At 34.5% G+C, this 12,504-nt stretch overlaps 1 protein-coding gene across 6 annotated transcripts in view; it reads left to right on the forward strand.

Annotated features, from left to right (window-relative positions):
• ANKRD28 (ankyrin repeat domain 28) overlaps positions 1-12,504 on the forward strand; it is a 150,933-nt gene that overhangs the window by 80,974 nt on the left and 57,455 nt on the right. The window lies entirely within an intron of this gene.

Raw genomic sequence — 12,504 nt, forward strand, 5'->3', positions numbered from 1 at the left:
CTCAGGAGTATCTATAGATACAACTAAAAGGAAAAGAACATATAAATGGGAAATAATATGCCAACATACATCTGGGATTTTTTTGTTTTTTGTTCTTGGATTCACTGCATTTAGACTTATTTTATTGAACTAATTGATTTTTGAATCACCTAAAATCTTGATTCTCCTGAGATTTGAGTTTTTTATGATTTGAAGTTACTATTAAAAAGATGTATTTTGGACTCCATCTCAGATATTGTCAGATATACATTAATGTGTTGGATAGTTTTGCTGGATTGATGTTTTCCCATTATGGAAATGCATTGTCATCCCCTAAAAATTATGATCCACACAGAAAGTATCCCAATTAGATGAATAATTTGGCTTTTTTTAATGATAGTTCTGTGGTTAAGTACTTAATTACTCTATCAGTGTATATATTTTCTATTGTAGTGTGTATAATGGGAAGTAGATGAAAAAATTGAAATTGTAGAATTAAACACAACTTTCAATAATTTCAAGATATATATCATTTCTAAAGCATATTTTTGTTTATATTGTTTTTTACATCACAATAATTTCAGAATGTGTCCCCTCACATACCTAGTAAGCCATTCCTCATAACAAAGAAGGGAAAAAGCCAATTCAGCAAAATGGAGAAATTTATGGTATTATCACCAACACATTGTTAAAAGAAGTGACCCTAAAAAGCCATTTTTTAAGACCTGAAAATGTGAGATCATCCTATAGAGAGACTGAGATAACAAATGGACATCTCGCATTGATAGAGGTAACTACCAATGGTTTTTAAAAAACAAACCTAAATGAAGACAAACTATTTTACATAGACCCATTATGGAAAAGTGTTAGGAGATATGGACAGTGTTGTATATGTTATAAAGGATAAGAACACTGTTTAGGTTGCCATATGCATTCTTAGAGGAAATCACAAATCTGTAGAAGTAGAAAATATCTAAAAATTCACATACATGAAAAACTTTTTTTTAAAGTGTCAGTAACCCTCATTGCTGAATATCCTATTTTTTCATATTTGAAAGCCAAGGCTTAGAGAGGTTCATATTTACCCAAGATCATCCAACTAGTGAATATTTGGGTCACAATTCAAATTCAAGTTTTGTAACCACTGTTAGAGATGGGAATAGGGGTAGGACCTTTGGATAGGAAATTACAAAGAAAGTGATCTCCTTTCTGGGCATATCAGAATCTTTTCAGCGCCAGCCCTGAAGTCAGGAGGACCTGAGTTCAAATGTGACCTCAGACACTTAACACTTTCTAGCTGTGTGACCCTGAGCAAGTCACTTAACCCCAATTGCCTCAGTAAAAAATTAAAAAAAAAAAAAAAAGTACCACAAGTCACACAGATCACAGATGTCCCTTTTGCCACACCACCTTCTGTTTTTAATCCCCAATCATGAATTGGGGGACTGATTGTGTTTTTTTGAATTTCTAGTTCTTTGTGTTAAAACAGAGAGCCCATAATAATAATTGATACATACTATATTATTGTTATAAAGCTCTATATTCACAATAACTATGAAGCAAACTACGAAAAATACTGTTAAGCACTCTCTCCTTTTGGATGTTTTCTCTTCTTTGGGCTTCCCTGTCTCCTAAATCTCTGCTAACCTCTGAAACTACTCCTCAGCGGTTCTTTGCATTATCCAGATCAGTGTTTCCACAGGGTTCTTTCCTAGTGTACCCCTTTCTACTTTCTTAGGGACCTCTTTAGTTCCCATAGGTTTAATTATCATCTCTATGCTTAGGACTTCCAGAGATACATATCTAGCTCCAGTTTCTTCCCTTGCTTCACATAACCAATTGCCTATTGGGCATTTTAATCTGGATATCCCAGCATTGTGTCAACCTCAGTAGATCCAAATTAAATTCATTATCTTTCCCTTCAAATTCCCCCTTCTTTCCTATTTCTAGTATAGGTATCACAATTCTTTCAGTCTCTCAGTTTTGTCATTTTAGTTACTCAAGGCCTCATTTACACATCTAGCTAGTTGCTACATTTTGCTGGGTTTTTTTTCCCTCTGTGGCATCTATTGCAATCAACCTTTTTCTTTATTCTGGTAGCTCCAGCTTTGGTTCCCCTCACCTAGGTTGTCATTGCAGGTGTCTTCCTACTTCATCTGCTCTACTGCTACCAAAATGATTTTCCTTAAGACTAGATCTGATCTTTTTACTTTCTAATATTTCTAGAATCAGACAAACTCATTTATATTTTATTTTTGTTACCTTTTCAGCCTCATTTTCCATCATGAGAACATACTTTACCCCATTACGTATTTAATACTATTTTGTGTATTGACAAGCTATGCAGAATTTTTTTTCTTTTGTGTTAAGAAATATTGTTTGTCATACTAAGAACAATTATAAAATGAAAATGATGTCAATAAAAACTTTTTTTAAAAAATCATTTTGAGTCCATAGTTTAGAATGAAGAGAGATTATGGATGATGGCATGCTCTGTATATTATTATTGTTTGTTGGTAGCATGCTGATGTCATCGAGCCCTTATACATTGGATAAGGAGAACCTTATCCAATTTTTAATCACTCAAGATTATTGACCTAAAATATATCTACATCAAAAAAATTCTGTGGATGAAGTGTATTTTTTTTTTGCAAACTATAGCCTAGTTAAATGAGCAAACCACAGAACTGGTCTAGCAGTACCTGTGTCTTGGACATATTTGTTGATAGTGCTTTGGGCTCGTTGTTGAACAGGAGGAAGCTGATTGACTATGCTGAATTTTGGAAGATTATGCAGTGATTTTAACAATACCAGCTTCCTCCCTGAAAACAAAGGACCATCTTTTTTAACATATATAAATTCTAATTACAGGGTACTTTTCAAGCACTAAATCTGTGATCCAGTGATGTTTCATAGGATCACAGATTTAGTGCTTGAAAGTACCCTGTAAACTTTTCAAAGGGAGTTAAAATTGAGGAGAAATAATCTTCTTTCTTTGTGTAGTCTATTTCTTTATCTTTCAAATGTACCATCATCCTTCCAGTCATCTTAATTCCAGTCATTCCTCCTTCTCATCCTACATAGCCATTTGATTGCTGAAGAGTATCACAGTATCACCATCATTTCTCTCTTATTCCTCCCCTTCTTACCCTTCACTCACAAACTACCATAATTCATACCTTTATCTTTTACCTAGACTTCAACTTTCTAATTAGTATCGTTGTCTAGAAGAACTCAGTGCTTCTCCATTTCCAATCCTTCCTCCATATATCTTCCAAAGTGATATTAACTTTAAGTCTGATCATAGAGAAGACTATTGATATTATCGATAGTATTAATTCAAATTCCTCCCTTTCTTGGTAATTTAAAGACCTTTACAGCTTTCCCTTGACCTATCTTTGCACTCTTCCATGTATCCTGTGATCTATTCAAAATAGTATCCTTAATCTAATTCATTCATAATGCTTCATGTGCCTTACCTTTTGTATTAACTGTCCTGAATGTTTGGATATATCCCTACCTCCCTTCTATCTCATAGTTATAAGCAAAAAGATCACTCTTCCACATCAAGTCCCTTTTCTTCCTTTTTCTCTACCTGCTGTCTTGTTCCCAATATTCCTTTTATCAACCTATATACAAGTCAATTTTACTATAATGCTTATTTTGAAAACACAAATTTCTTCTGACAAGATATAACCCAAATTTCTTCAACACGGGAAACCTCACCCAGCCCGGACACGGAAAGGATTGACAGATTGATAGCTCTTTCTCGATTCTGAGAAGAGAAAGAGCAGCCATGTCCTGGAGTTGCAGTTGCCTACTCCTTCATAGCCATTGATTCTGCAAGACTGGAGCCATGGGAACAAGCTGAATAGATGCTTGAGGCTTTAGGTACAACTATTATTTAGTGTAGCATTTATGTTTTTCTTAATGTTAAAGGTAAAACATCATGCTACCATTTTTGTTAGGTTGTTTTTTTCCCCCAAGTATCATTGATGAATTTTTGTCCCCATAAGCCCTTTGATTTTATTACATAAAATTTTGCATAGCAAAATTTCCTTTTTTTTCTGGAATGCCTGTTTCATTGGGGCAACTGTGTGGTACAGTAGATAAGGTACCAGCCTTGGAATCAGGAAAACTCATTTTCCTGAATTCAAATCTGGCCTCAACATCTTAGCTGTGTCACTCTTGGTAAATCACTTAACTATTTTTCTTGGTTTCCTCATCTGGAAATGGAAAAGAAAATGACAAACCATTCCAGTATCTTTCCTTAAAAAACCCAAATGAGGTCATGAATGGTTGGACACAACTGGAAAATGATTGAACAACAAGATATTGCATTAAACCATAACTCACTCTCTCTGGTTTACACACTTGACTCTTTTGGATGGTGAGTTTCAGACTCTTTGAAGGCAATGACCTTTTCACTTTTCTTTGCATATCTGGCATAATATCTGGCATCTGATAGATGCTTTTAAATACTTGATTGATTAGATTTATTTTACCTTATATTTTGTTCAGAGATTGTGGCCCATATTTTAGTGGCTATGTGGGTGGTTATGTAATGATATGACTTGTGTAGAATGAAGTCTGATTTTCAAGGATGTTCCTGAAGAAAGACCTATTTTTAGTTAAATTCAGCTAGCATCCTGGAATAAGAACTCAGCATTTGACAAAAATTGCTGGGAAAACTGGAAATTAGTATGGCAGAAACTAGGCACTGATAAATAACTAATACCTTATACCAAGATAAAGTTGTAATTATTTCACTATTTAGATATAAAGGGTGATACTATTGTAATGCTGGAGAAACTGGAGAGATATAGGATCCATGATTTGGTCCCAGAGCTGAGTGAGATCTCCAAGAATCTAGTAAACAGTTCTCAATGACATATATACATGGGGCTCAGACTCAGAGGGTAGACTGAGGCAGGGACAGAGTCCGGGTACTGAGAGCAGGAACAGGATTCTGACTGGGTGGGTGAGCCTTCCAGAGATGAGATAACATAATCTAGGGGAGGCACCCGGACTTGGGGAGAAGCATCTTGATAAGACAGTATCTGATATTCTAATAGCTTGGGATGGGGAGAGGCATTCTGAATTTCTATCAAGTATTGTGATAAAGAGGGAGGGGAGGTTTTGCAGAATTGGGAAGCCTGGAAACCAAGGCTGGACTGAGTCGAGATAATTAGGGAAAGCATATCAGGATAATAAAAGAGAACTGTGGCATAACACTATAAGCAAATTAGGAGAACAAAGTATAGTTTTACTTCTCAGATCAGTGGAGAAAGAAGGAATTTATGGCCCAAGAAGAGCCTGATGTAAATGGAAAGTGGATAACTTGATTATATTAAATTAAAAAGGTTTTGTACAAACAAAACCAATGCCGCTTAAATTAGAAGGGAAACAAACCTGGGGGGGGGGGGAAGGGGATTTACATTCAGTGTTTCTGATAAAGGCCTCATTTCTAAGATTTGTAGAGAATACAAGCTACTCCCCAGTTCATAATTGTCTGCTCTTATTCTTTGTTTATCAAATGAGGAAATTTAAAAATCATTTCTAGTCATATTAAAAAAATGCCCTAAATCATATTGATTAGAGAAATGCAAATTAAAACAACTCTGAAGTACCATTTCTCAGATTGGCTAAGATAATGAATTTTGTAGGAAACTGGGAAAACTGGTACATTAATACATTATTGGTGGAGTTGTGAACTGATCCAACCATTCTGGAGAGCAATTTGAAACTATGTCCTGTTCCCAGTGCCCAAAACCAAACATTTTTGCAGCAGTCCTTTTTCAAATAGCAAGGAATTGGAAATTGAGTGGATGCCTATTAGTTGAGGTGATGATATATGAATGCACTGGAGTATTATTGTTCTATATAAAATGATGAGAAGCTGATTTCAGAAAAGCCTGGAAAGACTTAAATGATCTGATGCTAAATGAAGTGAGTAGAACCAAGAGAACATTATATACAGTAACAAGAAGATTACATGATGATCATTTGTGTTGGACTTGGCTCTTTCCACAATGTGCTGATTAAAGGCAGTTCCAGTAGACTTGTGATGGAAAAAGTCATCCACATCCAGAGAGAGAACTTTGAATGTGGATAAAAGCATAGTATTTTCACCCTTTTATTGCTGCTGTTTGCTTTCTTTTTTTTTTTTCTTTGTGTTCTGATTTTTCAGTTATAGCATTACAAATGTAGAAGAATTTATGTGGAAGTTCAGAAGAATTGCACATGTTTAACCTATATTGAATTCAAAATTCAACCAGTATTAAGTTCTTACTAGAATATTGCATTAAAGGCATATAAGACTAAAGGAAAATAGTCCCTCTGCTGAAGGCCCTTACATTTCATTGAGTGGTAAATATGTGCATGATTAAGTAAACACAAAAATACACCAATGGCAGGGCAGAGGACCTGCCAAGCAGCTGAGCTGGGAAATGCCTCCTCTGGGAGATTGGCTATATGTAACAGACTGGTCTAATAAACACAATGTCTTTGAGGGAGGAGTGATTATCTAGAGAGCTAGAGCAACTGTAGTGTGATAAGAAAACATCTGTTTTGTGGCCTATATTAATCATCATTCATCTCATGTTCACAAATGGCAGAAAACTTCTACAGGGTGTGTCATTTAATATTCAGTTAGCCTGTTAAGCAGGTGCAATAGTGATTTGGTCAAGTCAAGTCTTTGACCTAAACTACTTTGGTCTAGATCGGTTATTATCTTTAGTTTGTGCTTTTCTTAGAACCAGAAGACGCTTTCTGATTGGCTGAATCTCCCTGTGCCTTCCTAGCTACCCAATTCCTTGTTTGCTTCAAGGTTGCTATTGATCACTTAATTGTTCTGTAGAATCTCACACTTTTTAACCTCTCTACCCACTCCAGGCCTGATGACATGACCTATGGCTGCTTTTGGTAAATAGCCAAAAATGGGGCTTCACTGATCTTTAGCGAAGGGAAAGGCTTCCCTTTTGGGAATTTGGCTCATGACCCAATTTATCAGGGTTGAATGGGACTGATTCAATGAAGTATTTTTCAGTATTGAGTCACATGTTGCCAGAATGAGACCTTGGGGAGGTCATTTACTCTCTGGAGGAATGAACTTTGAACCTGAGATACAGGAAGTTGTAGGAAGTGACATGACCTGTAGGAGGCAGCCAGCATTAGTGATCATTGGTCAAGGATGGTTACGTCCTGTTAGTCTATCCAATGAGAAGGTTGGAGTTTTGCTTTTAAACCCTGGACAAGCCAGAAGCTGGTCAGGTTCCACACATGGCAGGAGTTGGGATGGCTTCTAAGTGTGTGGTTTGGGCCTCTCCCTGCAGGGATTAAATAAATGTTTTCTCTTTGTACCTGATGATGTCTCCAATTAGTTAACTGGATTGGAAGGGGGTCTTGCACCCGAGCCCTCCCACAGGGTGCTGGCTATATTTCCTGTGCTGGGAGGAACTGAAAACAATTTTACAATTCTGGAAGATACTATTGTTGCTATTAAATTGAGATCTGTTATTTCACTAGTATAGAGAGCATCTCTTGAAGAAACTAGCTCTTCCAATATGGGGATCTGTCTCCCATTTATTCTGTAGTTATTTGCTTCTTGTCTTCCCTATTAGAGTATAAATTCCTAGAAGGTATTTGTTTTTCTTCATACCCCTTGGACTCAGCATAATATTGGCACCAGATATGTCCTTGATAAATGCTTACTGATTAACTGCAACTTAGAATCATATTTGTCCTGGGACACCTAGAAAGTTTAAGGACTTGCCTAGTATCTTAGCCAGTATTTGTTTCAGTCAGAAGTTGAAACAAGTTTATGTGACTTGGAACAGATTATCCACTTATTATTCAGAAATGAAAAGAGGAAAAAAAAAAGCTTTATCTTTCCTCAACACTAGATCAGTGATTCTCATTTAGTAGTTTAAACAGTGGTCCAAGAAGTTCACATTCTTTAATAATGCTTTAAATAGTACGTAAGTGCCCAGTTATGTCACAAATATATTTTTTCTTTTATGTCAAAAAGCATGTGTGTATTTGTCATATTATATGACTCAAAATCATCATGATTATATGGATAATGAGTGTTTGTGCAGCTATTAGACCAGACTCTGCTTCTGACTAAGGACATTGTGGCCTTGTAGTTTCTCAGTTTGTTACCCTTTATTTCTAAATTACCACAAAGGTTCAATATTTAAGTTTGAGCCATTTCCCAGTGAATTCTCGGGTGCATTTGCATGCAGTTGATTTCCATACATTGCAGTTAAGAGAAGCTCCCTAGTCCATTCTGTTACTTTGTAATCATACTTAATCTGTATAATCATATGACCAAGCTGTTCTGTGCATTTGCATTTTTGTAGTGCAAATATCAGCTATTAAATAGTCTTGATCTCTGGGCATGCACATTATACACTATCTTGAAACCATCATGGACTCAGTATAAATGTTTTCTAATTTAAATTTATCCTCCAATTGTGATACTTTTGTATTTGGCAGATTTTCAAATGAACTAATTGGTAGTATTGATTTACCACCAGTTTCTGAGAAAGTATAAATGATATGGAAGTGGTACAGGAAAAGAAAGTCATGGAGATTTTTGTCTTATGAAAGTTAGTTTATATGCAAACATTCTTGTGAATCTTTAAAATAAATAAAAAACAAAAATAAATAAATAATAAATGAAGTAAATTTTAGAATAAATAATAAAATAACAGTTTTGTTATTAACTAGTAAAAAATTAAACTATTCATTTTCATCATTTGGCTAAATGTTTCTCTCTCTTATCCAGAGAATTCAGTGTAGAACTAGTTTTAAAACTATATGGTAGGGGCAGCTAGGTGCAGCAGTTAGAACACCAGCCCTGAAGTCAGGAGGACCTGAATTCAAATCTGGCCTCAGACATTTAACACTTCCTACCTGTGTGACCCTAGTCAAGTCACTTAACCCCAATTGCCTCACCAAAAACAAACAAAACAAAAACTATATGGTCAGATATTACAAACCTTTGTTTAAATAAAGTTCAACACTGAAGTTTAGTTTGCATGTGATTATTATGTAAACATTTTCAATATTTCAATATATATTAAGTGCAGATAATTATAAGCATATGAAGTCTTACTGGCTTGTTTCTTTTAATTATTATAGAATGTTCTGCATAAAATGCTAATAATCTTAATACTTTTATATTTAATAATTATAACTGAATTAAAATGTATAATATTATAGCTATAAAATGCATATTTTAATTTGGAGTTTATGGGGCAAAAGTTATCACTATTCTGAGTAGTTTATTAAATTAAACCAGGAGATCCATAATATGTTTTCTTTTTGTTACTATTGAAAAGGGTTTGAAGGATAAAAACCATTGGGAATCACTTATGTAGATAAAATTAACATAAAACAAAAATAAAAACTAAAGTTTGCATGTTTGATCTTGGGACAAGAAATGTACACGTTTTGTTCAGAAATCAAGTTGATGTGTAATACACAGGGCACAGTGTTAAGTAACAAAAGAAGTCACTTTTGATTGGGAATTTAAGGAAATCTCTGCTAGAGTTGGTCTTTCATCATGTTTTCAGTGAGAGGAATTTATTTTAGAAGGCACAAAGTATCTTTCCATATGTAGAAGGGCAAGGAATTAAGGGAGTTTGGTTTGTCTAGAACTTGAATTTGTAAGGGATGAAAAGGGAAGTCAGAGTCAGATTATGGAGATCATTCAGTATCTGGCTATAAGGAATTTGAAATTCATTCTCATTCTATCTAATGATTATGTCTGTGATTTTTTTCCCCCTGTTTTATGCTAGAAGGTTCTTTTTCTCAAACTGTTGTCAACAATCAATCAACTTTTTCATTTGAGATAGTAAAAACTTTTTGTATTTTCTTCTCATTATTTTGATATAAAATTGGCCTACTAAGTGCCATACTACAATGAAGAAAAAGGAAAAAAACAGTGTCATGATTCTCATGAATTTTTTTAAAACTAGAAAATTTTAGTGGGTAATCCAAATTAAAATGGATGATACTGATTTGACTTGTTTTTATTGTCACAGAGCCTCTTTGTCTTTGCATTTTTAAAAAACATCATTGCAGACCCATTTCAGCATGCAAAGGTGCAGATTATAAAATGTTTCTCTGGAAGATAAAATTTGGAATTCAGATAAAAATAGGTTACAGCTCTCTATTGGTTTGTCTGCCTGATTTTAAGACTTCATTTCTTCACTCTCTTCATTTTTAAAAGAACTATTTAAATAATCCAGCAGATAATTATGAGTCCAGATATCCAATGTCAACATAAAGCATTATCCTGGCTGCCTTCACTTTGGTGTTATAACCTTGAGGGCACCTCCACTGGATTGATGCCTCCATATATGTGAAATTGAATCTATTTTGTGTAGCTCACTGTTCTTGTTGTGTGTGTGTGTGTGTGTTTTTGTTTTTTTTTTAAATACAATTCAACAACTTTCAAAGCTAAATTTTTGTCTCTTTCCTTCTCAATTACTCATGGTATGATTATGGGATTGTTGAACATTCTAGATTGAATAGCCTAAACCTTGAAAGCATTTTTGAGTGAGCTGTTGCCTTTATACATGACAGATAATAGTGCTGACAGTGTAGACAATCCATGGACTTCTATGAGGTTGTATTTTTGGAAAAGTTTCATAGAACACGAGATTTTAGGTTAGAAAGTCTAGCACAATCTATTCTTTTCATAAATGAGGAAATTGAGAGGAGAAATAACTCCATCAAAGTCAAACACTTGTAAGCAGCAGTTAAGATCTGAACTTCCAATTCAATATTGCCTCTCCACAATGTGTACAAATCAAATGACTTTGTCCTTTAGAGACAAGAGTTATAATAAGAATTGCTTTTGTGAAACAAACAAAGCCACCAAGGCCATCGTCTTCCAAAAAATATGTATGATTTACATATGTCATAAAATACAGCTTCCAATGGTTTGTGTAAATTAGTAAAAGTATGTGTAAATCAGTTAATCAAAGTGAATATAAGGTGCAATCTCAATCAAGAGTCTTAGAAAAAAGCACTTTATTAGCACTTTAGTGAAGGGCATATGATACAAGTGTTGAGGACTACTATAAGCTGCTTTCTTAAATCAGATAGGACTAAATTGTTAGGTTCATCTTTTAGTTATTTGTTTGATTTGAGGTAGACTTCAGTATGCAAGTCATGTATCTTTTTGTGTTTATTTTAGTGTATGGTGCAAGATGTTGATCTTTTTTCCAAACTGTGTTCAAGTTTTTCTAGCAGTTCTTTTCAAAAAAGTATATTCTCTTTTTTGTTACTGAGGACAGCACATTTAACTCCAATATCTGTCTCCAAAGTCTGTATAAATAAATACAAATGATCTTAAGGATGATAGTCACCATGAATGGCAACACCAGGCATATACAGAACCATGCTGAAGTTGATGTAAATATTAAAATGTGGATAGATTACTTTAGAAATTATCTCCAAAAAATGGGGGCGGTGTCATGGACAGTATAAATCCCCAAAACTAGACGACTGAGAACTACATCTGCTTTTTCATCATTACAAACTCTTCATCGGATGATCTAAATGTATGTTGAGGTAACAAGAAAACTTTTGTAAATGATTCTCTACAGCAGATTGTAACTATACAATCTCATAATTGATGTTGGGGGTGTGGTGTTGCACTGGATACTACAAAATCTTATTGTTGGTATTTATGAAAAACAGAATGCCCCTACTAATGCTTTCCTTCCAAAAGGAATTATTCCTGCAGATGTTACAACATAAGATTCCTTTGGAAATGCAATAGAAAAAAACTAAGCTGAACTGTTCAGTGTTTTGAAGCATCAAGTGAGGCATAAAATAAGGAAATCTATGTTCCTTTAAGATGTATGCCAGTGTTGCAAAGTCTAAATGTAAGGTGGAAGGGACTCTAGGATCAGAGGTTTTTTTTTTTTTTTGCCTTTTTGTGTTCATGAACCCTTCAACAATCTGGTGGAGCCTATCGACCACTTTCAAAATCATATTTTTAATTGCATAAAATAAAATGTGTTGAATTATGAAGGAAGCCATTTATACTAAAAATAGTTATCAAAATGTTTTCGAGAAAGAAAAATCCAAAAAGGAGATCAACTTAAGTACCTATATAGGAAAAGCTAAAATCAATGAAATTCCTGTTTGGATTTTGCTATTCAGCTGGAAGGGCATTTTGAGTTAGTACACAAGTAACATACTTAAAGACAAATGGACAGTGAATTTTATAGAATTTTTTTAAAAAGTCTTTGGAAAGAGGAAATGGTGAGTGGGTGGAATAGTGCCAAATTTTGAAGGGTTTTAAATGCCAAATAAAAGGGTATTATCCAACAGTCATTTTAGGGAGCAGTTGAACAGGAGTGACCAGATCCGTGAATGAATATTAGTCTGATGACAGTATGGGTGATAGTGTGGAATGTGAAGTGAGAAGACCTGTCAGGAGTTAATTTTAGTAGTTCAAGTTGGTGATAGAATGGTGATAGAATAAAAATGTTTGCCAGA

Source organism: Sminthopsis crassicaudata, chromosome 5, assembly GCF_048593235.1.
Source record: "Sminthopsis crassicaudata isolate SCR6 chromosome 5, ASM4859323v1, whole genome shotgun sequence".
Classification (NCBI taxonomy): domain Eukaryota; kingdom Metazoa; phylum Chordata; class Mammalia; order Dasyuromorphia; family Dasyuridae; genus Sminthopsis; species Sminthopsis crassicaudata.